This window comes from Neomonachus schauinslandi, chromosome 2 (genome assembly GCF_002201575.2).
Source record: "Neomonachus schauinslandi chromosome 2, ASM220157v2, whole genome shotgun sequence".
Lineage (NCBI taxonomy): Eukaryota > Metazoa > Chordata > Mammalia > Carnivora > Phocidae > Neomonachus > Neomonachus schauinslandi.
In genome coordinates this window covers 134,685,123-134,711,894 of record NC_058404.1, presented here as the reverse complement: position 1 = coordinate 134,711,894, position 26,772 = coordinate 134,685,123, and the positions used below count along the sequence as shown (strand labels likewise).

At 38.5% G+C, this 26,772-nt stretch overlaps 1 protein-coding gene across 1 annotated transcript in view; it reads left to right on the top strand.

Moving 5' to 3' along the window:
• Positions 1-12,003: 12,003 nt before the first annotated feature.
• The window catches only part of ARHGAP24 (Rho GTPase activating protein 24), a 503,873-nt gene continuing 489,104 nt past the window's right edge, over positions 12,004-26,772 (top strand). The window contains exon 1 of the mRNA XM_021702249.1: positions 12,004-12,059. The gene's annotated coding sequence lies outside the window, so the exon portion shown is untranslated. The remainder of the gene's footprint in view (positions 12,060-26,772) is intronic.

The window sequence follows — 26,772 nt, the reverse complement described above, 5'->3', positions numbered from 1 at the left end:
TGTTGTTTTCAGTTCACACGCAGTAATTCACTTTGTGTTCAAAACAATTCTGTGGAATACCATCATAACACTATTAAATCCCAGCTGGAGAGGACACACCTATGAGATAAATAGAGAGATAGGGCTGACATCTAACAAAGAAATCTCTGGTGGACAGAATGACAATTAACAAGGACCAAACAAGACAGAATCCATTATTATACATATAATGGTAGGAGGTCAGCTAGCAAGCGAGGAACAGATCATTGAGGGAATTGGTGCCAAAGACTAACAAAAAAATAAGGATCTCTGGGCAAAATCCATGGTCCTTATAAATATAGGTGTGTCAGCTTCCTGTTGGGAGTTTCTAAGAAGTCATTTAGCATTGACTACTGTTTCCCAGTATGTTATTCCGGCTTCTTTGCCCCACCCTTTACAATTCCACTGGGTGAAACACCTATTTAGATTCTGGTATGTGTGGTTTTCTAGATCTCATGAAACCATAATATTAATAGTAATTCAGGTTGCATTGTACATTAAACTATGAGCTTTGAGCACTTCCATTTCAAACAACCCTCATTATCTCCAAATGCTTGATAGTTCATGAGTATATTGTAAAATGTTTGAATCTCTGTACCTATAATACAGAAACATCACTATAAACACTGTTCATGCCAGAGCCTTTGTGTGCTGTGATATGAAACTAGTGGTCAGGCAGGAGGGCAGTTGAAATCCTCTTGGAACATAAATATATTGAAGATTGCTAATGAAAGACTAATTGATGCTAATAGGAATTAGTCAATTTTAATACTGTAATTTGTTCAGTGTCACAATAGCAATTAAGAAAAAGGTTTAAATCTCTAAATTCTATGTTGAAAGATCCAAGGTTAAGATAAGGTTGTAGCATAGCCTGTTTATTAACATTGTTAAAAATAATCATCATGTTAATTAAAATTGAATTATAATGGTACCATCTAGATAGACTCATGACAGCTATTTTAATGAGTTCCTTTGAAGGTAGCAATAATAATTAAGCTATTTTGAAAGCAGCTCCATGTTTTTTTATGGAATCTCTTGTGCACATTTCTTCCATGTCCCATTGGTAAAACTTTTGTAGCAGGATATTTAGACTGTGGACTCTAGAAATAGCTCTGGCCCTGATTGCTCTGTGGGGAACTGTGTGTGCTACTTGAGAAGAGTAGTTACAATCAGTGTATGTTATCCCTCTCTATACCACCTTTCCACCTTCAAAGAACACTGGTAACACCAAAGGAGAGGGAAGAGTCTAAGGCAAAAGTCCCCAATCTTTTCTCAACCACTGGGGGCTCTTTTCATGTCAAAATATTTAAAAGTCTTCTCATGCATGAGTAGTCGTTTAGTATCCTATTGATTAATCAAACATATAATGAAGCTGTATGATGTCAGGAGGAATTTGCATTCTGTAAGTCACAACTTCTGCATACCTACGGGAAATATGAGTGAGTTCTTGTTTGAGTCTATGATTTTTTAGTTCTCAGACAAAGCCGCTATATTTTGTTCTTCTCTTTCCCTCTCTTCTCAGAATTGGGCTGTTGGTATTAGAAATCTGGAAAAAGATAGGTCCCATGTTTTGGCAACTTCATGATAAGTCAATAAGAGCAGGAAGTTGGAAAAAAAGAGTGAATTACCATGATGTAGATATCGACACATCTGACACCTACTTGCTCTTTGCATGAGGATGTTTTTCTTATACTTTATTATAAATTTCTACTTTATATATTTGTTTTTGTAATTGGAACAAAATAAAGGTAAAAGAAGAATGAAGCTGGATATTTATTTTTTGCCCCTGATTCTGTGAATATTGAGACTTTATGTGATGAATAACTAAGGCTCTTTAATAGTAAATAAATCTTGACTTTATTGGGCTCAGGAGTGACCAATGATATTAGTAAACATTGCTCAATGTAGATAATTTATTAATCTTCTTATTGCAGCCTTTTAAGGAAATAATTTATTTTTTATTTTAAAGCCTCATGATTGCACAAAAACCACACAAAGTTCTGATAAATATCCATAGGTTGACTTATTAAGGCTCACTAGTAGCCTAATAAGGAATTATTACACAAATTTGTCACGGTGTCATAGGTTGTTGCAAAGCTGTGTGTTCATGGACTATTAGTTTACATTTGAGCACAGTGTATTTCACCCTGGAAAGAGCTATTTTTGTAGGTGATCCCTGTGTCTATTAAATAAAAAATGCAATCATAAAGCCACTAATCTTAGCTCGATAACATTCAAAGGCAAATTTTTTACTATTAATGGGTTTGTTCATATATATATTACAAAGTTATGTATTTCAGAAACATAAGCAGTAATTACAAAGTCAAAATGGATATAACATGGGTCAATTAAGTATATTCACATTAAGAGTATTGAATTTTTGGCCTATTGGACATTATGTTTAGAAATCATTTTCCTTGATGGGGCACCTGGATGGCTCAGTCGGTTAAGCGATGGCCTCTTGATTTCAGCTCAGGTCATGATCTCAGGGTCCTGTGATCAAACCCATCGCACTCTGTGTTCTGCATGGAGCCTGCTTAAGATTCTCTCTCCCTTTCCCTCTCCCCTACCCCCAACCCCCACCCCCACTTGAACGTGCTCTCTTTATCTCTCTCTAAAAAGTAAAAAATAAAAACAAAAGAAATAATCTTGCTTGCCAAATAATCTCAAAATATGATAATCTATTAAAAGGAACTACACGTAGACAAGGCTAAATTTAGACAAGCATTTTAGTTCTAAAGCTGACATCTTTCATAATAAAATTAAAGAACAATATTGCTATAATCTTCTTTCCATTGAAATATTAACATAAATCCTTCATCTCAAAAATTCTAAATTAAGATTATCTTTGTGTCCAAAATGTAACCATTTGATTCTAACTTTTAAAAAAATACAATGGGGGGACATCAGGAAGAATTAATAAGTCATTTTATATGTAGCAAGTAGCTTAGTTTAAATATTTGTCTTATAATATTAATTTTATAAAAGTCTTAATGAAATGGACATTTGTACAGTGATCTTCCAAAAGGAGAGGAGATGGGGGAAAAAGTTACTTTTGAATCACTTCATAAGCAATTTAGAACTTCATAAGCAATTAAAGTTAGAGGTTAAACTGAAAAGACTGTTGTTGTTTCAGGCTTTCCCAGTATAGTGTTCAATCCAGAACATATTTCCATGTTTGCAAACTGATTTTCAGAAGATTTGATACTATCACTAAATTTCTGTCATTTATTTATAAATAGTGAGTGTTTTTTCTATTATCATACAACTCAAAACCAGAGATTCTGTGCAATGCATGCTAAAAAAAACCTCACATGGTAAGTACCTGGACAATATTCCCATTAAATATGTTTATTGTCTTCTGGTCTATAAAGCAATGCATTGGGAATTTAAAAAAAACAAATGAGCATAAAGACAAAATGTCAAAATGTCTTTACATACTGGTTAAAGTCAAGGCTGGCATCTGTCTAAAGCAGTATTATATTACCATATGAAGAGTGAAGTCTTGTTTGTGAAGATGATGCTAGTAACTTTCAGAGGCTAGATATGAGCTGAGGAAAAAATTCTATGTTGTAGCATTATTTCTGCATTACCTTACAGGGAAAAGGACAGGTGTACTCTAAACCTTTTTAATTCACCCATTCTCAGTGGTTGAGTATAAATTTCATGAAGGCACAGATTACATTCAAATTGACTTTGCACAGGCCTGCATTTGGGAGGTGTCAAACACTTTTGGCCTGTGTAAAGGAGCCATCCATGTACATAGCAACTGGCTACTTTCTCAAGTTTGCTTACTCCCCCCAATATTATTTTTCTTAAAAAATTGCCAGCATTGGGCTTAACTACACTTCACTCCTAATTCCTTGTAAAGTGCTGTAGTATCTATAGCAGTTTAAAGGGACATCGGTAGGGATATGGATAAAATTTACATTAATAAGGAACACTTATGTACTGGTTAAAGTCTAGGCTTTAGTCTTTAGGTTCTGAGTTTCCACCCAGTAGGATCAGTGGAAGTCCCCATCCCCACTGAGCCTCTCACCTACCTCTCATAAGATATGGACATCTTACGTCTCCTCCTTGGGCCTTATTGCTATTTTCCTGCCACATATCTCTGTGCCAGTGTGTGCTCGCTTACCTGGTGGCTCTAGTCTGCCCCAGGGTTGGACGTGGAAGGCCCAGCTGGGTTCGATCTTGCTGTGGCTGCAGATTGCTTGTACAGATGCTGAGCACCCCTTGCTCCCAACTGAGACAGGAGACGCTTTCTCTAAGCTGATCTTAAAATTATTTTATTGGGCTTCCTAAAGGGTGATCACATTCTCTGTCACTTGTGTGTTTGGTTTTGAAATCCCCTTTCTTGAGAAATTTGGAATCATTTTCTCCAAGTTTGATTCAGAGGACCTTTGAAGGGACTCATGTGATGTCCCATCCCAAAGCATCCTTTTCCCTTGAAAATGCATCAGTATCTTGGGCTGAAGTCTTGGGAATTTACATCTCATGGGATGATTTCCACTAAAGCCACTTAACAGTTTCTTTTACTGGTCTCTCTGTTCATGAATAAAGCACATGAGGCAGAAAGTCCTCCACTGAAGCATCTACGATGGATGGAGAAAGCCCAGCATTCTTAGAAACCCCACCATTTGTCCTCCGCAGCCCCAACCCCAGTTTAGACCACCTTACTCCCAGCCTAACTTCTCCACTCTTATAAAGTCAGCCTTCACAAACTTGCTTGCTACTGTTTCTAAACTTTGAAAAAGTTGAGAAATTTGAGACAAGAAAATAAATGGAGAAGATAATAACTTTGTAGTCTTATTTTTTTTGTCTGCTCAATAGCCCACATCTTTAAAAAATGTTAATTTTAATTCCAGTATAGTTAACACACAGTGTTATATTAGTTTCAGGTGTACAATATAGTGGGTCAACAATTCTATACATTATCAGTGCTCATCATGATAAATGTGCTCTTAATCCTCAGCACCTAATTCACACAGCCCCCCAACCACCTCCCCTCTGGTAACCATCGGTTTGGTCTCTATAGTTAAGAATCTGTTTCTTGGTTTGTCTCTGTTTTCCCCCCTTTGTTCATTTGTTTTGTTTCTTGAATTCCACATATGAGTGAAATCATATGGTATTTGTCTTTCTCTGACTGCCTTATTTCGCTTAGTATTATACTCTGTAGCTCCATCCACAGTGTTCAAATGGCAAGATTTCATTCTTTTTTATGGTTGAATAATATTCATATATATATATATACTGTATCTTCTTTATCTATTCATCTATCAATGGACACTTGGCTGCTTCCATATTTTGGCTACTGTAAATAATGCTGCAACAAACATAGGGTGCATATATTCTTTCAAATTAGTGCTTTTCTTAATAGCCCACATCTTGAACTTCCCTTTGGTCATTGTCTTCTTGGAATATTCTCCTAGTTTATTTTAAGAATCTTTCAGAAATCACATTTTTATTGATTTCCTAGAAAGTTTGTGTTTGGTAATTTTCCAAATATCAAGTAACTAATTATCCCCGATTCTATTCTTTGCATAATCAGCCTCTGACTATCTTTTCTATGTCTTAAAAAGCAAACCTCGGGCACCTGGGTGGCTCAGTCGTTAAGCGTCTGCCTTCGGCTCAGGTCATGATCCCAGGGTCCTGGGATCGAGTCCCACATCGGGCTCCCTGCTCTGCGGGAAGCCTGCTTCTCCCTCTCCCACTCCCCCTGCTTGTGTTCCTGCTCTCGCTATGTCTCTCTCTGTCAAAAAAATAAATAAAATCTTTAAAAAAAAAAAAAGCAAACCTCTAATTTTAATTTTTCTTCAGTTTTTACTTCAAGATCTTTAAAAAAACCCCAATACTCATTTCTCAGGAACTAATTTTCAAGTTTGTAAATTATCTAAACCACTTGGTGTTCTTTCTGATATTTCTACCTGCTTGTTGCCCAACTCACTATTCATGAGCATCTCCAACTGAAGGTGAAGATAGACAAGAGGGAGAGCAGTTATTTTGCTATTTCTTGGAAACTTGAATAAAAGGTTTGGTAGGATAGGACATTAAAATTAATACCTAAAATAATATTTCAAATTGGTCTGTAGGAGGATTACAATCTTCCTTCTCATCAAAGAATGTAATGATAACAATTATTGTCAAGTACTTGGCCAGTATAAATGATAATGAGAGAGAAAAACTTTGTTATCCTTTGCATAGGAAGATGTTGCTGCTGACACAGAAGTGAAAATCATCCAGAATTTGAACTCAAATGGCTTGGATTCAAGTCTTATCTCATCCTTCATTAGCTTATGTGATCCTGAACAAGGCATATATGGTGATTCTCTCTGTTCTCTCTTCTGTAAAATATAAGTAATGACAGATTTTTTAATGGGGCTGCTACAATGGAAAGACATCACATATAGGAAGGCATTTTAAAAAGTGTAAGGGATATTTCTATTTTTTTCTCATCATTAATGTGTTAATGAGTTTGATGCATTTATACTTTCTTCTTTAGTTTTCACATAAGGTAGTTTACTAAGTTGATGGTTATGTCTGCACTCTGTAACACTAAAACATTTTATTCTCCTTGATAACTCCACTGGTTTTAAGTGACTTAGAGTAATGACCTCAGCCCCAAGTCTCTAGTTAATTAAGATACAACCCAAACCAGGAAAATAATATTTGTTCACCATGGGATCACTTGTGCCTAGGATCCATGTTCATTGGTAGTCTTCATAGGTCAGCTGAGTATCTTGACTCTATATTTTCTATCACTGAGTCAAAAAACCATAATGAGGTTCTTCTCTAAATGCAATTATCTGAAACTAGGTAAAGCAGGCAATGCAGAGGGGAAGAAAAATGGAAAAGGAGGCAAAAAAGAACCTCCATTACTTAAAGAGCTTAGAATATGATGAAAATAGGATGAAAGGAGGATTTCCTAGACAAATGATAAGGCTTGGAATATACATGACATTGTCGTTAGACACATGTAAAAGACCTATTGATAATTTACTTTGTCTGCCTGAGTATAAGGCATAGGAAAGTTACACATAATTAGGTAGCCATAAGTAAGTGATTCTTGGGACAGAATGGTTTTATTTCAATGGTAGTATTTAATGTTCTACAAAATGCAAACTTAATGAGAAGATTCTGACATGAGAATGAGCTTGCAATCCACAAAAAGGTATGGGTATTGAGAGTAAGCCCATTTTGCTGTTACTCAGGTACTCGAATGGAATTAGATTTTTAAATATTTTAAGTTTCATCCCAGTTTTATATTAAGAGCTGAGTCTACAAGTGGGAAATTGCATGTTTGGAAGAATGTTTCACTTTATGGATGTGCATGTGTGACATGAGTGTGCATGGTGTGAGTGTTGTGTGTGTGCGCGCATGCGTGTGTGTGTGTGCGCATGCGTGTGTGGGCTCGTATGAACATGGATGCCTGTTCTCATTGGTTGGGTAGAGAAAGGAGCGAGGATGTGGTGAGCTGAGGTGTGAATAACGGGAAAATGCAGGCTATCTTAGAGAAATTGTGAGTCAGTCAGCACAAGCACTAGTCTAGTGGTAAGTGAGAGATTTAGAAATGGCAACCGAAAGTATAAAGCAGGAGATTTTTCTGGGAGCTGACAGGGGGCGGGGGGATTCTGCATATCTTAGAAGGGAGAGTTTAGTTCTTAAATAAAATCCAGTAAACTCCTGAGTCTTGATCTAAACAGTATCAAAGAAAACTATTTTAATTGGAAACTGAGGTTTGAATTTGGGGCCCAGGCAAAAGAAAGCCTTACTTTGGTTAGTAATATGTTTCAAACTGTTATATAAGACAGAGACACACAAAGAGGTGAAGAGTCACTTAGACATATTAAAAATGTTAACAATACTTATCTCTGAATGGTGATATCATGGCAATTTTTAATTTCTTCTTTTTATGCTTCTTTGTAGTTATTAGTTTCATGAGTTAATATATATTAATTTTGTAATTAGGCAAAAAAACAACAAACACTATTTTGAAAATAAATTTAATCATGGATTTTTTTGGGGGGGGGTATGATCTAATCCAGGAGTCTAGGGGATGATGGAGTGTGACACAGACTACCACCAAAATATACCAATTAAATAAAAGTATAGTGATGGTTGATACTATGCTCCATGCAGGATCTAAACGTGCTTCACTTTTAAAGCCCTTGACTGGGGCTCCTGGGTGGCTCAGTCAGTTAAGTGTCCAACTCTTGGTTTCAGTTCAGGTCATGATCTCATGGGTCATGGGATCAAGCCCCACATTGGTTCCGTGCTTAGCGGGAGTCTGCTTAAAGAATCCCTCTGCCCCTCACCCCAGTCATTCCCTCTCTCTCTTTCTCTCTAAGATAAATAAATAAGTCTTTAAAAAAAAAAAAAGGCCCTTGACTGATAGCAGGAGTGTGATGTGATGGAATTACAGAGTCAGCAAGGACTCCGACACCATAGTAGCCCTTCTCTCTTTTGTACTTTCTCTCCTTTATTATCTTTCTCACCTGGATTTAGCTGGATTATTTTGGCCCCACCATTTTAATGTAGTAATTCATCCCCTTTCCCTGAATCAGGTGATCCATCGTTTTGGGGATGGTGGGCATGAAACTCCTTCAAATCTCTTCCAGCCTTATTTAGTTAAGACAAAATTGGACTTTTTCAAAAAGGAACTCCTACTAGGAAATAAAAAGAAAAAACAAAACCAGACATTTTGAAATAGACATGTTTTAAAGCACAGCCTTCTATCTTAATACTGAAATCAGATCTTGGCATGTTCGAGTACCCACACAAATTCTGCATTGTTGGTGAGAGCCTGAAGGAAATGTTAGGATTTTGGCAGTTGTTGACTATTCAGTTTTGTTACTATGTTTTTTGCCCTCTTAGGAATGTATGTTTTCCCAAAAGAAAACATAATTAAAGAGTCCCAGTATCTGATATTAACAGGCAAGTGGGTAACATGACAATACATTACTCTATGCTAAGGTCTTCAAAGAATCTGGCAAGGAATCTGAAATTTTTCAGGAAAACTGAAATTTTTAAAGCAGGAAAGTGTTTTAAAACACATTTTAATCTATATGTGTTTTCTTTTCCTTTTTATTTTATAACTGGAAATTTATACCTCTTAATTCACTTCACCTATTTCACTCCCCCTCCCCCATGTGGTTAATAGTTCCCTTTGACTTAGGAAACATTAGGCAAAGTGATTGTACAAATTCTTGTTGAGGTTCCTCTAACTAAATTCCAATTAGTGGCCTGACAGAAACAGCATCTGGGAGGCTTTGTCTAGAGATGCTCTTCTGTCCTTGACTCTGGCAGTAATGATCCTCAGATTTGTCCAAATGTAGTGAGGCCGTTATCTTCTTTCTCTCCTTCTGCTCCTCTTTCTTCCCTTCCTATTGCATTTCTAGGTCCCTGAAATCCTCCTGGTCCTAGAGGTATTAAACTTCTCTCTTGTAAATCTGAGGTCCCTCAAACCCTGCCTGCCTTTTATACTGACTTTCATTGACCCTTCTTCTGAGGATATCTAAAACTTAGGAATCTTTAGGAAAGTTAGCCCTTACTCTTGAAGCATTTGTGGGTTTTGTAGAGTTTCTCTCAAGCATGCTTTTAACTCAGTATCGAGCTGACTGCTAAAATGCAGCTTTAAGTGATGCGCTGGGTAAGTTCTCACTAGATGCTCTGGGAATTGAATGACAGACACCATTTTCCCTGGAGTCTGGATCAGTCACATCAGCACGATCCTTTGGTTAGACTCTTTCACATCTCTGTTTAAGAGTTTATTTCTCCTTTAACGTTGCTACAATCTGTCTGAGGGATGTCTTCCAGTCCCAATTAATCCAGAAGAGAGGAATAACACACTGCGTCCACTGAACAACCAAGCATTTTCTAATTCGGGTTATACTCTATTGTAACAAAGATCTTTGCTCAATCTCTAGGGGCTTCTAGAAGAGGAACACAGTGACTCTGGTCTTTCTGCAGAGAAGTGAGAGGGAAAGCCAGGGGCTTTGGTAGATATACTTCCCCCATGCTTAATCCTCAAGTGAGAATCTTCCTATCCTTCAGGTGTACTGTCTAGCTTAAGATAGTCACACACATCACACATGTCAGGGAAGTGATGTCAAATGGAAAGTGTGGAGACAGTCAGGAGATGTGAAGGGCCAGGTTTGGGTACAAGGCTGTGTCCAGAGGCATGTCTTAACCTTTTGGATTAGGGACTACCCTGTAACCACCCTGAGTTTAATTTTTTATTGTCTTTTGAGTCTAAATTGCTTGGGGTAATAATTGTTACGTCCTGAAATAGGTTACTGATGTGATAGTTTCCTTGTCTTTTTTAAATGTCACGATCTTGAATCATACTTACTGACACTTACCTTCCTGAGGCTTTTGAGTCCATCAAATGTGTGCAGATTTCATTTTGGTTAATTTCATTGTTTTCTGGCTTTCATCTAAAACTGCCCACTGGCATTTCCCTGCCAAGGTGTAGCTGGAACCCATAAAGCCATATGGGTTGATAAAGGTCATTTAGTCCTACCAATTAGAAAATAAGCTACATTGCTTCTGGTTAGGGATTCCAAACACATTTTTAAAAAGGAAATGCCAAAAGAGAGGTTTTTTTTTTTTTCTCCTTGCAGAAGTTAATTTGATTCATTAAAGGGCTGAGAATTCTCCAGCCAGAAAATCAGTTTTTTAATGGGCATCAGGTTGGGACAGGGCAGATCACCAAGAAGAAAGACTACAAGAAAGAGGATAAAAGAGAAAAGAAAAATAAGTGTCTACATAAGCTTTTATTTTTGTTGTTTCTAAATTTGCATGTGTGCTCTTCTTCCACAGTACTGGAGATTCCTAATGAGAACACTCTTATTTTGTGTCTTAAAGAAACCTAGTGATGATTTTTAAGCAATCGAAAGCAGAGATCTTTTAAAGCTTTTTGAAGTAATTGAGGTGGCCTTCCAGGTAACCCATATTGTAAGATCTAGATTTGAAATAGGCATTTTTGGTGGTGGTGGGAAGAGAGGGGGTTGCATCAGCAAAAATTTTACTGTCTTCTCTGTCCCTTCTTTCATACTGTGCAATTCTGAGAGCTCTTAAACCATGATAAGGAAGTGAGTATGCTTTGCGTTTCTCTAAGGATCTAACTGAGGGCATCCATCTAAATAAGCATTTCTAGGAATGCAGGTTTAATGACACAGGTAATTCTGATTGGAGAAATAAGATTTTACAGAGAGAGCCTAGGGAAGCAAATAAAATCTGCGGTGGGGTTTGGCCAAAGAAATGCAGAGCTCCTGGAGGGCGGGAGACATGTATTTTCCATCCTTCTCCGAACCCAGAGCCCCAGATTTGTGACTGGTACGTATCTATGGTACACAAGTAATGAAATGAGTAATGTCAGTTGCGGAGGGACAGAGGCAGAGCAGGCTCTGCCTGGTCGTGGGGTAGCCCGGCGCCTGGCTATGTCACTCAGGCTCCGAGATAACCTAGGGGTGAGACGTAGGGCCAGGACACGGCTCCTTCCGGCCTCCCCCATAGTGCGGCTCGAATCTTCTGAAGCTGCCAGTTGCCAAATGAAATCTGAAACCCTGGGCTGCGTCTGAGGGTTGGCCCCGCTCAGTTGTTCCAGCCTCTTGTACTGTATATTTACACATTCACACACAATCACTCTAACTTCTGGGACTCTTTGCGCAACTGCTAGGATTTCTCAAGTGCATGTGGCAACTCAGCCCAGCTCCGGGGGAAACCGGCGGGGCTCCGGAGGGTCTCCAAGGCCGGGGGAGCTGTCACGACTGCGGCGGGGACAGGCGAGGATCGAGGCAAGGGCGGTGGGGGGGGGAAACACCCACAACTTTCCACCCCAGCCGCAGCTCCTTCGGCCGCTGAGCATTTCCTCCCGAAACCACAGCTGCGGAGCCACCAAGTGCATGGGGCGCAACACTTCCCCTTGTTGTGGGAAGTAGAGTAGCCGTCCCTCCTCCCCTTTTCTTTTCCTTCGGCTTGTCCTGGGAGCCTTTCCCTTTGGAGCAGCCGCCGTCCCGCGTCTGTCGTGTGCTCCGAGCAGGGTAGGTAGGTGACGCTGCGCCGGGGTGTGCGCCGGGGCCGCCGCGGGAGGCTGAGATGCGGCCCGGGGCGCGCGCGGGGGCTGCAGCCACAGCTGCCTGCGACAGGGAGGGGAGCTGCTGGGGGCGAGGAGGGATCGCCGGAATCCCATGCTGGTGCAGTGGTGTGTGTATGTGTGTGTGTGTGTGTATGTGTGTGTTGGAAAACAATTTTTATTTTTAAAAGGAAGAAAAGATGTAAGCTGGTAGTATGTGTTTCTGGCCTTAAACATAGATGGAATTAATAAAAATCGTGCAGTTCAGCTCCCTTACTATCCATCCTTCCTTCTCCATCCAACCGCCCCCCGCCCCGCCCCTCCTTCCCTGTTTGTTTCCACTAGTGTCTTGCGAGAGTTTCCTAGATAACAGGCACACAGAGGTAGGTTTTAATAATGAACTCTTTTATTGCCAACGTAAAATAATAGGGAATCTTTGGTGAATTTTAAGCCACCCCAAAGATTTTGTTTAGATTTTTTAAAAAGTAACTTTTTGAAGACGTTTTCCATCCTCTCTTGAGTATAAATAGGTAATATGTTGTCATTTAAAAAAATAGCGTGGGCTGTATTTCTTTTATAAATCCCCAAATAGAAGGGGAGATAATACTCTTCGAGAAATATTCTTAGAGATATTAGGTTTTCAATACCAACTAGTAATAGGGAGCCCAGACTCCCTCTATGTAGTCTAGGTCTATTTAATTCATTTGAATTAAAAGATAATCTCCAGACTATTGTGTTTCCATCATAGTTTTTGTTACTTTTTTTTTTTTAAACCTTAGCAAGACATCATCATTTCATCTCTTTCTAAAAAGAGGAAATACATAAGTCATGCTGGATATTTGAAATATAAAAGTTGTAAGGGGTTTGCTTATGCATAAGTAAAACAATGTGTGTTGCTGTGTCTACTAAGGAAGACAAGTTAATTGAAACCTGGAGTATTTACAGTACAGTTAAGAACTTTACTCAATTACTGAGAAGAAGATGGACAGACAGATTAAATACATTCTGTCCTCTGATTCTAATTAGAACTCAAAACCAACCCTTAAGGGCAAGAATGGATGTTGGTATTAAGCTGGGCATCATAAAACACAGAGAATTAATATATTAGGAAAAGCCAGAAAACAAGTATAAAGCCACATCAGACTTGTTAAGATCTCGCTCTCCCTTTTAAATTTCTTAATACTTCCTCTTCTCTGGGGACATTTCAACTTCTAAGGGAGCCCAGTAATACAATTCCCCTTTTTATCTTTCTTGAGTGCCTGATCTTTAGGTAAGAAGTCAAGGAGTCCATTCTTTAGATCCATTACTGAGTTGTCAGAGAATTCATGTTAGACATCTTGGAGGACTGAAATACTGGCAAAACTTTAAAATAAATAACATTCTCTTCCCACTCAGAGGAGGTATGTTCTTAGGGGAAGATCTTTAAGTGGGAATAAGGGATAAACTATGAGTTTTTCAGATCTGGAATTTAGTTTGGGGTATGTGTGAGGAATACACAACTAGTGTGATAAAGAGAAGAAGAATCTGTAAATTTTTTTCTGCATCTGAAAGTCTGTTGAAACTCAGTCTGTCCTTGGCTTTCAACTGTATTATTTTGTTTTATTACTTAATCTCAGGGATTTGGGATTGAAAGGTGGATGGTTTCTGAGTAATGTTCTTTTGTGCTGTGTGTACTGGTGAATTTGAATCATTTTGAAAATGCAGCCTGATAGTAAGTGAAGAAAAACTATGTTCTCGAGAAAAAAAAAAAAATCACTGAAGAAGAAATAGGACTGTACCCTTCCAGACAAGAGTATAGGTTTGAGTGTAAAAGAGAAAAGTGTTCTGGGCTTAAATCTCCAGTGAGGTCCTTTCGGGTTTTTCTTGGTATAGTAATAGCCAAAGCTCTGAGAATTTTCACTGGTCAGGGCTTTATTTACTGTGTGATCTTGGACTCTCTAGGATGGAGGGTGGGGGGTAAGGGAAAGGGCAGGAAGGGTAAGGAATGTGCAACAGGTGGTAATAAGTGGTTCGAGTCTGATTGCTTTGCTGTCTTGGCCAAAGCCGAGTTGGTGTTTACCAACAGTGCCTTAGTAGTATTGTTGTGACCTTCTGGCCCATTCCAGTGTGTTTTCTTTCTGGCTCGATTAGTGTCTGGGTTGGTTTCGTATGGCTAAGAGCAAGCAGAACTGCTGCAAAATCCAGACCATGCATTTTGTTTCTGTTTTTAGTGTTAGCAGTGCTGTAGGATCATCTCAGTTACCTGTAGTTATTTTCCTTTGGTATTTCTGGCTGGTAATAAAACGTTCTTTCCTGGTGAGTTGAGCTTATGTAATGCTGATCCCTTCTTTCCGCCATGTGTCAATTTTTGGTAAAGGTGAGAGCTTTGGAAAAAAAGATGGAGGGGGTGAATAGAGCCTCAGCTTGGAGGCCAGTGGAAGGCACAGCCCCTCAGTTAGTCACACCTGGTTGGAGGAGGTTGACGATAAGAAGAAGAACCTGAGGCATCCATTCCACAGTGGTCACATTTTCCTGAGAAAAAAAGCCCCCACGATTTAAAATCCAGAGATGCTTGTTTACTCTTAAATCCATGGCTAAAGGACTAATATTTCTCCCAGATGGAGAAGGGTATTTAAAAATAAAATTGTAAATGGTCCACTTTGCCATGAAGTTAATGCTCTTCATGTGAAGAGTTCGAGCCTCAGACTGAGTCTTGAAATGGTGACCCGTCTTGACTTCGCTACTCAAACTTTATAAGATTATGATGGTTTCAGTGGCTAAGTAGAGGTACATTTGGAAGTGGGGGGATTGTTCTGATGAGATACAAGGAATGTTCAGTTTTCAGAGGTTATTGTGTACATGTGTGCTTTTAAGCAGCATCTACTCCCAACCATGGCATTGCTACAACTAGTCTTTATACAGGACAGATCTAATTGTGTCAATCCCTTGTTCTAAAACCTTTGATGGATCCCGGGATCCCAATTATCCTACAACAGTAACTCTAAGCTCTTTAGTATAGTGACTGAAAGCTTTTAAAGCCCTTCCTTTTTAGCTTCTTTTTGCTGCACAAGGGCTCCTCATTGTTCACACTTCTGATTTTTTGCTCATGGATTTCCATTCTCCAGGAATTCCCTTTGCCTGAAAGTCCATTCTTGGTGGTCCATTTCAACTGGAACTTTCTCTGGGTGAATTTACCCAGTTCTATGCAGGAAAGATAAATCATTTCATCTTGTCTGCTTTCATGGTGTTTTGAACATACTTCGAATAATTATTTTGAATAATTTTTATTATTAAAATATTACTACCAATCAACTATAGTGAGTTCCTTAACAGTTATATTGGTGGTGGAGGACCCACCTGCATCCTAGTGCCTAGCCCAGTGTCTGAAACATATAGTAGATATGTGTTAATGTTTCCTTAATAAATGGGCAAGCCAAGTTATGAATGAATAAAGTACTGGTGGACTCCAATTTATCCAGATAGTTTTTTTCCCCAAAGGTCCCATTTGAAAAATATCTATTTGGACTCAGAGTTCATTTTCCAAAAGTAACAATGCTACAAAATGTAATTCACTTTCTTTTTTTTTTTTTTTTTAAGATTTTATTTATTTATTTAAGAGAGAGAGAATGAGAGAGAGCAAGCACATGAGAGGGGGGAGGGTCCGAGGGAGAAGCAGACTCCCTGCCGAGCAGGGAGCCCGATGCGGGACTCGATCCTGGGACTCCAGGATCATGACCTGAGCCGAAGGCAGTCGCTTAACCAACTGAGCCACCCAGGCGCCCTGTAATTCACTTTCTAGACCAGCCCACGCATGTCTATTTAATTCCTATAATAGATGAAATTTGTGCTTTTGAAATGATAAAGCAAAAGCAAAGCAAAACAAAAAACTACTTTGGAATCATCTTTTTCTTTTGAAAAAACACAAGGCATACTCGAGTTTAAAGATAATAGAAACAGTTCTAATAGATACACATTTTTCACAATTGTTTTTTATATGATACTATAAAATCTGTAATCTATCAAATCCCAGTGGGAGGTGCTGGTTTTGGCTGTGAGGAGTAATAATGGAGTTAAATTTAGAGATTCTGCTGCCTGTGGGTGGGCAATAATTTTAATTAATCAAACAAAATAGAAATACTAATTTTGGCTATTTAATAATTATCTTGAGTGCTAGTGCTTGAAGGAAGTTGGATTTAATTAAAGGAGAATGTGGAGGTGGATGGAGAGGAGGAAATTCAGAAGGGCATCTTTTTTCATGTTACTGATTTTTTATTATATGGGTTTTCTTTTCATCTCATTTGAGCACTTAGGCCAAATCCAAAGTTTCTTCCTGATAAAATTTGTCTTACTCTAGAGTTATTTCTGCTGCCTGACATGTAGAAGGGGGTTGCTCTCCATTTGAACCAAAATACAAATGGGCTTTCTTTCATTTTCCGAGCAGTGTTTCCTCTGGCACCTGCATGCCTCTAGATAATTTTTCAATCAGGAATGCATCATGCTTGTGTTTTAGTCACCAGCCAGGGACACTAAGCTCAAATTGTTCCTTATGTAGTATCTCTGAGAAGAGTGGAAGAGCAAGCATTGATATTTAAGAGTAAGAGTCTACTTAGTTTTCTAACTCTTCCATGCTCCCTATTTTTATCAAATTATATGACCAGAAGCTTACCTATTCCACTCACTTTACAACACCTTTTCATTAGATTGTCTTCATCACACCGTGCTTTATTGTAGTGCCCTAGATTTTACTGAGTCAACATAAAAGAGATAGGCTGCATGGAAAATATCTCTGCACTTTTTGTTATGTATTTCAATATTCCTTACATAAAGATCTCCATAAATTCATTTTTGCTTTTACTGCTTTAAAAAGTGTGCCTCTTGGGGCGCCTGGGTGGCTCAGTCGTTAAGCGTCTGCCTTCGGCTCAGGTCATGATCCCAGAGTCCTGGGATCGAGCCCCGCATCGGGCTCCCTGTTCGTCGGGAAGCCTGCTTCTCCCTCTCCCACTCCCCCTGCTTGTGTTCCCTCTCTCGCTGTGTCTCTCTCTGTCAAAATAAATAAAATCTTTAAAAAAAAAAAAGTGTGCCTCTTCTGATTAACTAGTGTTGTTAGTGTTGTTTCTTCTGTTAGAAGAAAGGAGACTAAGAAATCACCATGTTTCTCAGTTTGGCTTGTCACGCAAGAAGCTCAGAACTAAATTTGATCCTTAGTTGTACCCTGGTCAAGGTCTTCTTATGACACAGTTTGCATCTTTTTATGTACCGATCATTCCATACCCTTTAAGTTAACTCAAATCCATTATGGAAATAGATTGAATTACCTTCATTCTGTATATTTCTTACTCTTTTTAGACATGTAGTTAAATATTTATAAGTCTCTATTTTGTAACTTCAGTTTAGTCTTTTAGAGCCAATAATTTTTCCAGACCTTTTTTTGTGTATGTGTGATTTCTAGAAACATTCTAGGTACTGTTTTTGTACTCCCTGATGATAAAATAGACTCACCCCAAATATTACATTTCTTGAAAAACTTAGAAGAGTCATGTCTGAATAATTTTGAAAATAGATATTTAAGACCAAACATGTGTGGTTTTTTTAAATACATGTATTACAAATGTATACAAGAGTTCCCTTAGGGATATTTCTGAGAAACAGAAAACTTTCTTTTTGTTACAAATGAAATCTATCAATAAATTGAGGTTTATCCCTATTATTGGGGTTGTTTCCTGACCATCACATTGAGTTTTCAGAAAACAAAGTAATGGGGGCGCCTGGGTGGCTCAGTCGGTTAAGCGTCTGCCTTCGGCTCAGGTCATGATTTTCCAGGGTCCTGGGATCGAGCCCTGCGTTGGGCTCCTTGCTCTGCTTCTCCCTCTCCCTCTGCCTGCCACTCCCCCTGCTTGTGCTCTCTCTCTGTCAAATAAATACATAAAATCTTAAAAAAAAAAAAAAAGAAAATGAAGTAATTTTTCAAATTTCCTGAAGAGGGGAAATAGCTTTCATTTTGTCCTGAAATTTTTTCTTTCTTTCTTTGAGTCTCACAGACTCTCATAGTGATAGTCACTCTAATGAATTAAGTACCTACTAAATACCAAACACTCCATGAGATGCTTTTACATATATGATTTGTAATTCTAGAAGTAGTTAGAAGTGATTAGTAATTCCAGCAGTAAAATCTGTTCTCTCTAATTCAGATATTACTATTCCCATTACATGGGAATGTTTGGGCTTGGAGAGATAAAGAAGTTCACCTAAGGTAACATAGAAGCGATAGAGAGTCATGAACCAAAACCATGTCTGCCTGCTATTTTTACTGTATTACCTTCCTCTTGGTCCCAACATGGTCTCCACAAACTGGCTTTGGAACTTTCTTATGGCTCTTTCAGGTGACAGTATTCTTGTGCTGATGAGTTGGGGCCCCTGGGGTGAGTTACCACTATAAAGGTTCTCCTGTGAGAAAAGGGACTCCAGCAGCCTCAGACTGGTAACTGAATCAATCTGTAGTGATCAGCCTGACCAGACAATTTTCTGGTGAGAAGTAAATAGAAAAGGTATTACCCATGGGGTTTCAGTGATCTATCCCCATGACTTAATTCCCATATATGGGGCATATACCCCAGGAACTCCGTGAGCAAGAGGTGGAGGTAGAGGAACGGGAAGGTACAAGTAGTCCATGGTCTGAGGACTGGAGACCCAACTTAGGAAAGCTGAAATGTAGCAGGAGAGGGTGATTTTGCTGGAGGGAGCAACTGAGAAGGGGAGAAAAGTTGAGGTGGTGGTAGTACTCACTGGTCACACAAAAGTGAAATGAGCAATAAGGGAAGGGATTTCCATGCCAATCTTTCTCAAGGAAGGACATTCACTATAGAAATTGTTGAAATGCATCTCACTCCTCTTTGTAAAGATACAAAAGGGACTTCTCCAACCTTCATGAGGGGTCATCTTTGATTGTTTCATTGTTTCCCACACTGGTTTAAAAATGTCTCATATGAAGGAACTTCTAGCAAGAAAAGATGAGCCAGAGAAGTCGAGAGATCCTGATGTTATCTTGTTGCACTTCATTTCATAAACCTAGAATTTAGCTACATGAGTACCACCTTCAGAGTTTCATTTGGTATTCAAATCCCATTATGGTTTAACTGTTATTATAAAATAGTCAATACAGTGTTGATGATTTTATATAAAGGCATCTATGGGGTATACAAAAGGCCTCAGCCTTCACATAATTGTGATTTGCTGATTAAAGACTTCATCTTTTGGTAACAACTTACAATTTCATCATGGAATAACTTTTCTGTGTCTTCGGGATTAGGTTCAGGGTGACAGGTTCCATGGTGGAGCCTTGGTTTCTGGTCCCTAAAGACAGGTGGAAGCCACAAGGAATTGTCTGGGTGAGGAGTTCTGAGAACTTCTGCACCACGGATGGAGCTGCCAGAAAGGATGGATGGGAGAAAGACAGTAGCAAGGTCATAGGATAACCTGATATCCTCAGAAGGCAAGGAATTAAGAGAAAAGGCAAATCCAGAGACAGCACTGGGAACTAGAAGCCAATGGAAGGGAGCTGTGTATGGTGTGGCAACTGAGAATTTGGTCTCTGTCTAATAATAGATAACAATTATTGAAGCCTTATTATGTGCTTAGTTGTGCCAAGCCCTTGTCATGGGTCATCATCCCCTTTAATCCTCACAGCTCTCATGTGAGTAGGCCCTATTATTATCTCACTCTTTTATAGATGGGAAGGCTGAAACTTGGAGAGGCTTAGTAACTTACCAAAATCACACAACTAAGTAGTAGATCTGGGATTCAAAACTAAAATATCTCACTCTGAAGGAGCAATCTTTGTCATCATGCTCTGGAATTAGGCCTCTGTTCCAACATGGCTCTGAGGTGCACAAACCTTGTGACCTTGGGCAATTTGCATTAATCTCGAACCACAGATTTCCTCTCTGTGAATATGGGCATTTGATAATACCCCCTTCATAACGTTATTATGGGTTTTTAATTTATGAAGTGAGCAACGCTTATAAAGAGACTGGAAGGGTATCTGGCAACCTGGTAAGTATCAATGCATGTTAACAGTTATTATTATCAAATTAAATGATGAACATGGGAATCCTGCACAGTATTTTTCAGACGGTGGATCTTGATCTGTCAACGTTCATAAATCAAATTTGTGGTTCATGACCAATGTTTCTTTTTAAATGAAGAGGAGTAGAAAAGGATGGAATGGAATGGGAAAAAAATCAGGATTCGTTATAATAAAAGAATTGTTTCATATGTTTTAATGTCTTTTGTGTATATGGGCATCTCACACACTGGGTAAAAATGAAAAAATATGTTTCTGATTATTAACTTCCAAAAAAACATATTATAAAAATCATTTAAAGTAGCATTTTTCAAAGTGTGGTCCAGGAACCAGTAGCTTCAGTTTCACCAGGGAACTTGTTAGAAAGGCACGTACTGCATGGAGCACTGGGTGTTATACAAAAACAGTGGATTGTGGATCACCACATCAAAAACCAATGATGTATTGTATGGTGACTAACATAACATAATAAAATTAAAAAAAAAAAAAGAAGAAATGCAAATTACCGAGTCCCACCTGCACCCATTCATGTGTGTTTTAACAAGCCCTCCAGGTGATTAAGGACAATTATGTATTCAAAAGTGATGTATTTGGAATTCATGAAAAAATTAGGTAAGGCTACATGTAAATTATTTAAGAGTAGTTAAGAGTACATGTTGTATTATATTGACTAAGGATTTGAATTTTCCACAGAATGCCATCCTGTGTTGGGTGACTTGTTTTCTGTAGCTGTTTCCCCAATTTTTTCTACGCTGCCTGCTCACAGTGCAGGTGGGTAAGTCCCATAGATGTCAATTAGTTTATATGTAGAAGGACATTGAGTAGTTAGATCCTGTGTTTTCTTCTAGCACTACAAGATTAAAAGTTAAAATTCTTTGTGAGTAGCCCTGAGCCCTGAATATCTAGGTTGTGTTCAATTTGAAATGTTTTGATGATAATAGTCCAGATGCCTGAACAGCTACAAAATTAAGAATTAAATTAACAACTCATAAAAAACTGCACTCAATATTTTACTAATTGAGGTATTTATTTTGAAAAGCACATGCAAACAAGAAGACATTGACAGTCTAGTTAATGTAAAACTAATACTGATGATAAAAAAATCATTTTGGTAAAAATGAAAGTGATAATAAATTTTTGTACTAGAATATTTTCCCCCTCAAAGGAAACAGTGAAGGTGTTTAAGGTATTTATGTATCATATGCCATTACTGTTAAGAGAGAGTGGATGCTATTGCATTGACCGGTCTTTGTTCATTATGGTGTTTAATGTAATTTATCGTTGTATTTGGTTTTGGTAGGAGGGTGTGTTTACTGTAAGACTTAATATACCCTTTGAAGACACAGCATCCAAATTCACTAGAAAAGACTTGACTTTCTTGGACATTTAAAAAAAAATAAATAGGGGCGCCTGGGTTGCTCAGTCGGTTAAGGTTAAGCGGTTAAGCGTCTGCCTGCCTTCGGCTCAGGTCGTGATCTCAGGCTCCCGGGATCGAGCCCCACGTCGGGCTCCCTGCTCGGCGGGGAGCCTGCTGCTCCCTTGCCCTGTGCTCCCCCCCCAACTTGTGCTCTCTCTGTCTCTCCCTCTTGCTCTCACTCTCTCTGAAATAAATAAATAAAAGCTTTTAAAAAAAATAAGTATTCCTTTGGATTTTAAAAAATTTATTTAAAAAATTTGTTTTCCCTTGGATTTTTGAAAAGTAGCTTTTCAATGGGTATCTATTAACATTTTAAGTGTTAGTGAAGTGTGAAAATATTTTTCCAGACAAAAGTGTCAGGAAAAGTGAAAGTTTACTTTCTGGCTCACCACAGGTGAAATTTCATGTTTAACAGTAGCTTGAGAGGTATTTCCAACGATCCTTTCCTGCTTTGCATCCTGTGGTTGGAGAGGAATGGGAGTGGAAGAAAGGGGGGAGGTTGTGGGCTGGATCCTGCTTCTGGTAGTAATTAGCATCTGTGAACTCAGGCAAATCATGTTGTTTTTCTGGACTTTAGTCTCCTTCTCGGTAAAATAAGGGGGTTGTAATAAATACGTTCTAAGATGGATCCAGCCCTGAAAAAGTTTCTCTTGCTAAATGGTCATGTGTTCTTTTGAGCAATTTTAGTAAGAATGTGGCTATGTGTATATATTGGTAGGGCTCAAAAAATAGATGTTTGACTTTATGGAGAAGTGAGGATCTGGAAGCCTTACAGATTACTTGACAAAGTTTAGCTTGACCTTTCCTTGACAAATTTCATGTACCAGTGGGTTGGTTTTCATCAGCTGTGGGGTTGGGGGCATGGGTGATACCACTCACTAGGTGGCATTTGAGACTGCATGAGGGTGTTCTCGGTCATCACAAAGATTGGGTGAACTGGTATTTAGTGTCCAGGGGTCAAAAGTGCCGCACGTCTTGTAAAGTGTGTGCCAGTCCCTCACTACAAAGAAGCTTCCCTCCTGGAAGTGCAAGAACATTCCCAGTGGGAAGTAGCAAATGAAGTTAAAGGATTTAGTTTTAGCTCCATATTTTATAAAGTCATCTGGGAAATTGGAAATGAAGTTGTCGTACACTTTCTGTGGTTTCAGTAACACAAATGCAAACAATATCTATTCTTCGATGACAACTGGTGTTTGTGATGCATGGGGAGAGAATAGCCTCCAGCTCCCTACACTATATATTGACTATGCAGTAAGAAAAGCAGTAAAAAGCTCAGCTTTGTTAGTACGGTGTGCAAATATAACTGGAAAACATACTAGGAATAGTTCCTTTGAGTATGAAGTTACTAGTTTCCTCATGACAGCCATATTTTTAATGAAATGGCTTATAGAAGTTTCCATTCAATATAAGTAGACATTTCTTGGTCCAAATAAATGTTCTAATTAAGGCAATAAATGCATAGATTTGATTCTTTATGATGAGAAATACCACCTGCCTAACAGTTCTATACACATGATGATGAGTGACATGAGCACTTCTTATTCATCCTCTGGCCTCTTCAGTACTTGGATTGGCCTTGCCATATTCCGGGTCAGGTTAAGGATGGACTCCATTTAGCAAGAGTGACTCATCCAGGGCAACCTCAGGAACTTCAGTAACGTTTTCAAACTTGATGTGAACTTTGCTTTGGAATCACTTAAATCACAGGATCAGTTCATTAAAATTATTCATCTCTTTTACCTTCTTGCACTTGTCAAGTCCCTGGTTTGTTAATGTGATCTGTATGCTTTTAAACTATTGCTTATATTCAGCTCTTAGACATTGTGAATATAGAAGGTGTTGTATGGATAAAACTGGTGTCTAGCCAACCAAAGCCAACTTGTTATTTTCCAGGAGTGAAAGGGAACCCCTGCTTTTCCTTTCTTTGGCGAATCTGGGACTTCATCCCTGTAGGAGAAGGGGGGAAAGGGAAGTGGAGTTGAAATGTGTAACTTTTCTTTGCCTATAAATTTGGTAAAAAAATTAGATTTCAGGAGAAGGTTGAAACTACAGAATTAAAAAAATCATTTTGGTAATCTTTCATGTTCATTATGCATGCTAGGCCTCCACAATTAACAAAAGTTACATGCTACATTCCCCTTGGAATGAATTTTTTGGACATCAGAACAAAAACCCACTTGGCAAATAGCTATAACCATTCTACTTCAATTTGATATGGAAAATGAGTTCAAAGTGAGTTAGGCCACCTCTGCTCTGCTACAAGAAGGGTCCTAGTTAAGTACCATATGGCAAAATTGAGAAAACAGTCACTCATGATTTTTGGTGTTTGATTGTTTAGGTGTGGAATTGTGGCTGAGAAAAGAACAAGTGAACATGTAACTACAATTTTAAAAAGCATTTTTACTGAGGCTAGATTAACCCCTAAAGGCAGCTGAAAAATATACCACATTAAAATCAAGATGTAACTTATAATACTTTCTGGTTTTAGTTACATTTTAAAACGAATTCCTTGTGATAATATTAATTACGTTGAACCCATTTAATATGAATGTTCTCAACACACTGTAGAGTTTCATTCGATTCAGTCCTCAAACCCACACTACAATTGTACATTCTTCTCATATTATGCTGTTCATATTTTTGAAGAACAATGAAATAAGTAGGCCTGATGATAATAAAAAGTTAAAGGATTTCATGCAGCAAACAAAAACAAGAATTAACAAAAAACTGGTTAATCTCTTTAAGTGCTGCCTTACGAAGTCAAATAATCACTGAAGGTGAGAAAATGGGGTGGGGGAAAGGGGTGGAGAAGAGGCTTCAGCTCAGGGCAACTGCTGTGTAAAGCTGAGAAACAGGGAGCCTTCTTTCTGTGCCTTGCTTTTATAACCTCTCTGTTTGCGGTCCCATCCTCTACTGTTTAATGTGTGGAACATTCCAGGGAGTATCCTTAGCTTCCCCGACATGAGTCTGTGCCTGGGGCTTGAAGGCTCTGAGGGACTCCTTTCAGAAACAGGGGAGGACAAACAGAGCAAGCTGGCTCTGCAGCCCTTGGCCCAGCTGGTTGAGACGGACTTTTCACTGGGAGCAGGTGAGACCTTTGTACCACTGAGCCATGGGATGCCAGAGCATGCCGCCTCATGCAGCTTTGCAGGCAGTTCTAAAGAGGGTAGGATGCCATCTCAGAAAAGTGGGGGGTTACTGCTGCATCTCAAAAGAGAGAATACTAAATGCTTAGACTTCCTTCACCCCTTTGCATGTGGCTCAGTGGTGTTACATCCGGGACTTTGCTTCTAATATATTTATTCTCAAGCAAGAACAACACATTAGTGGCTAGGGGTAGTTCTTATTTGTTTAGCAAAGAACCCTCTGGCCAAATGCATGGCAATAATAATAGTGGCGTACTTTTTGCTGCCGTTTTCTGTTTGTTTGATGGAATAAAGATTTTGTTAATGTCTTAGAAAGAGCCACTAAATAAAATGAAATTATATCAAACTGTTCGGTGGAAACGCCAAGCAATTAATGTATGGTATCATTAATGAGCTGTATTATTAATGTGAAATGCTAATGTAATTCAGAAAGAGTAAATGATATGTAAAGGTCGTATTACCATGAGCACGGAGGGGGCAAGGATGGAGGGGAGGTGTAAAGAGAGAGAGAGAGAATAAGTAAATACATGTGTGAGGTTAAGGTGGAATGGACTGGAATTGCTGGTGATGTTTCCTAGGAGTCTGGGATATGCTGAATTAGAGCTGGTGCTGCTATTCGTCAAGGTTGTCAGGGAACAGATCCCGTGCCTGCTTAAGGGATTGGAGATGGATTCCCGAAACCAGTGTTGACCCATAAACGGTAACCAGAATCATTAGGCCTGTGTTTACAGACTTGGGGACAGGCAGCAAAAGCCCCTGGAAACTTATTTCCAATGGACCAAGTTAAATTTTTATCTTAACTCTGAGCTTTGATTTGAAACAAAGGTATTAGCTGGCTTTTCTTGAGTTGGTAGTTCCTTTACCTTGCGACTTCCTGTTATTCCATTGTGAAGTTTCCAGAGAATTCTCTTTAGAATGCGTTCACATAGGAATCAGTCTATCTGCCTGCTTTCTAAGAGACCAAATTCAGTGCCGTGGTTGATTTTAATGAGAGGCAGGGAAGCACTCTTATTTTTTGACTGTTAAGAACTGTAGAGAACAATTCAGCTATAGGATGTTTGTTTGGCAGTTTTTGGAAAGTTATATACCTGGCAGCCCCAACTCCTATTAGAATGATACGTTTACCTCTGTGGTCTGAGTGTAGCACTCTGTTTATGGTAAATAGGTGGCCACTAACTAGGAGTTGACAGCTTATTTGAAAACATTTTTTTTTTCAAAACAGAACTCGTATGACATATTATAAAATTCTTCATTATTGTGTAACTTATTAATTAATTTTTCCCCATAGAGACCATCTGATATAATTTGGAGTCTCAGATATTTTAATCTTTATGTTTTTAGTCCAACATAAGTGCTTCTTTCTGCAGACTACAATTTACCTTTTGTTAATAGATTTGTTTAACACTTTTCTGATATTCAAGCATGATTGACTTTTATTTTTTCATTTATGAGTGGTATTTATAAGAGTTGGTGCAAGACTTGGTATTCTGGGTTGATCAATTATCCTATTATCTTGCTTTATTCTCTTCAAAGTTTTGACTAAATTGGACATGATATTAAATGTTTTGTGCTTTATCACATGAAACAATGCTTTCTTAGACTAATTTTAAGTTGATAATGTTCTCATAATTAATGACTTTTTAAATTATAATTGTTTATTTTTTAGTTCATTGATGGTTAGTATGGTACATTTCTTCCATTTAAAGCGAGCCTTTAGGAAAATAACAGTTTTGTTCTCTCATTTCTTCTATTTTTTTGTGTTTAACTATAAATATCAGATTCATAAATTATGACTACATGGAAACACATCTCTTCTGCTATTAATTGCCACTTACTGGTCTGTGACTTTTTTACTCATTTAATATTAATAAGTCAACCAGGCTCTATTTCAGTTCAGATGTTATCTCGAAATCACCAGGACTCCTGGAGTCTGTTCACACCCACATGGCTGCGTGGAAACCAGGCTGAAGAGAGCAGTGGTGCTGGGCAGGGATCCTGAGAGGGATTCTGAGTGGATTAGGTACTTACTGGGGTCTTGGAAGCAGTATTTTTCATCTGC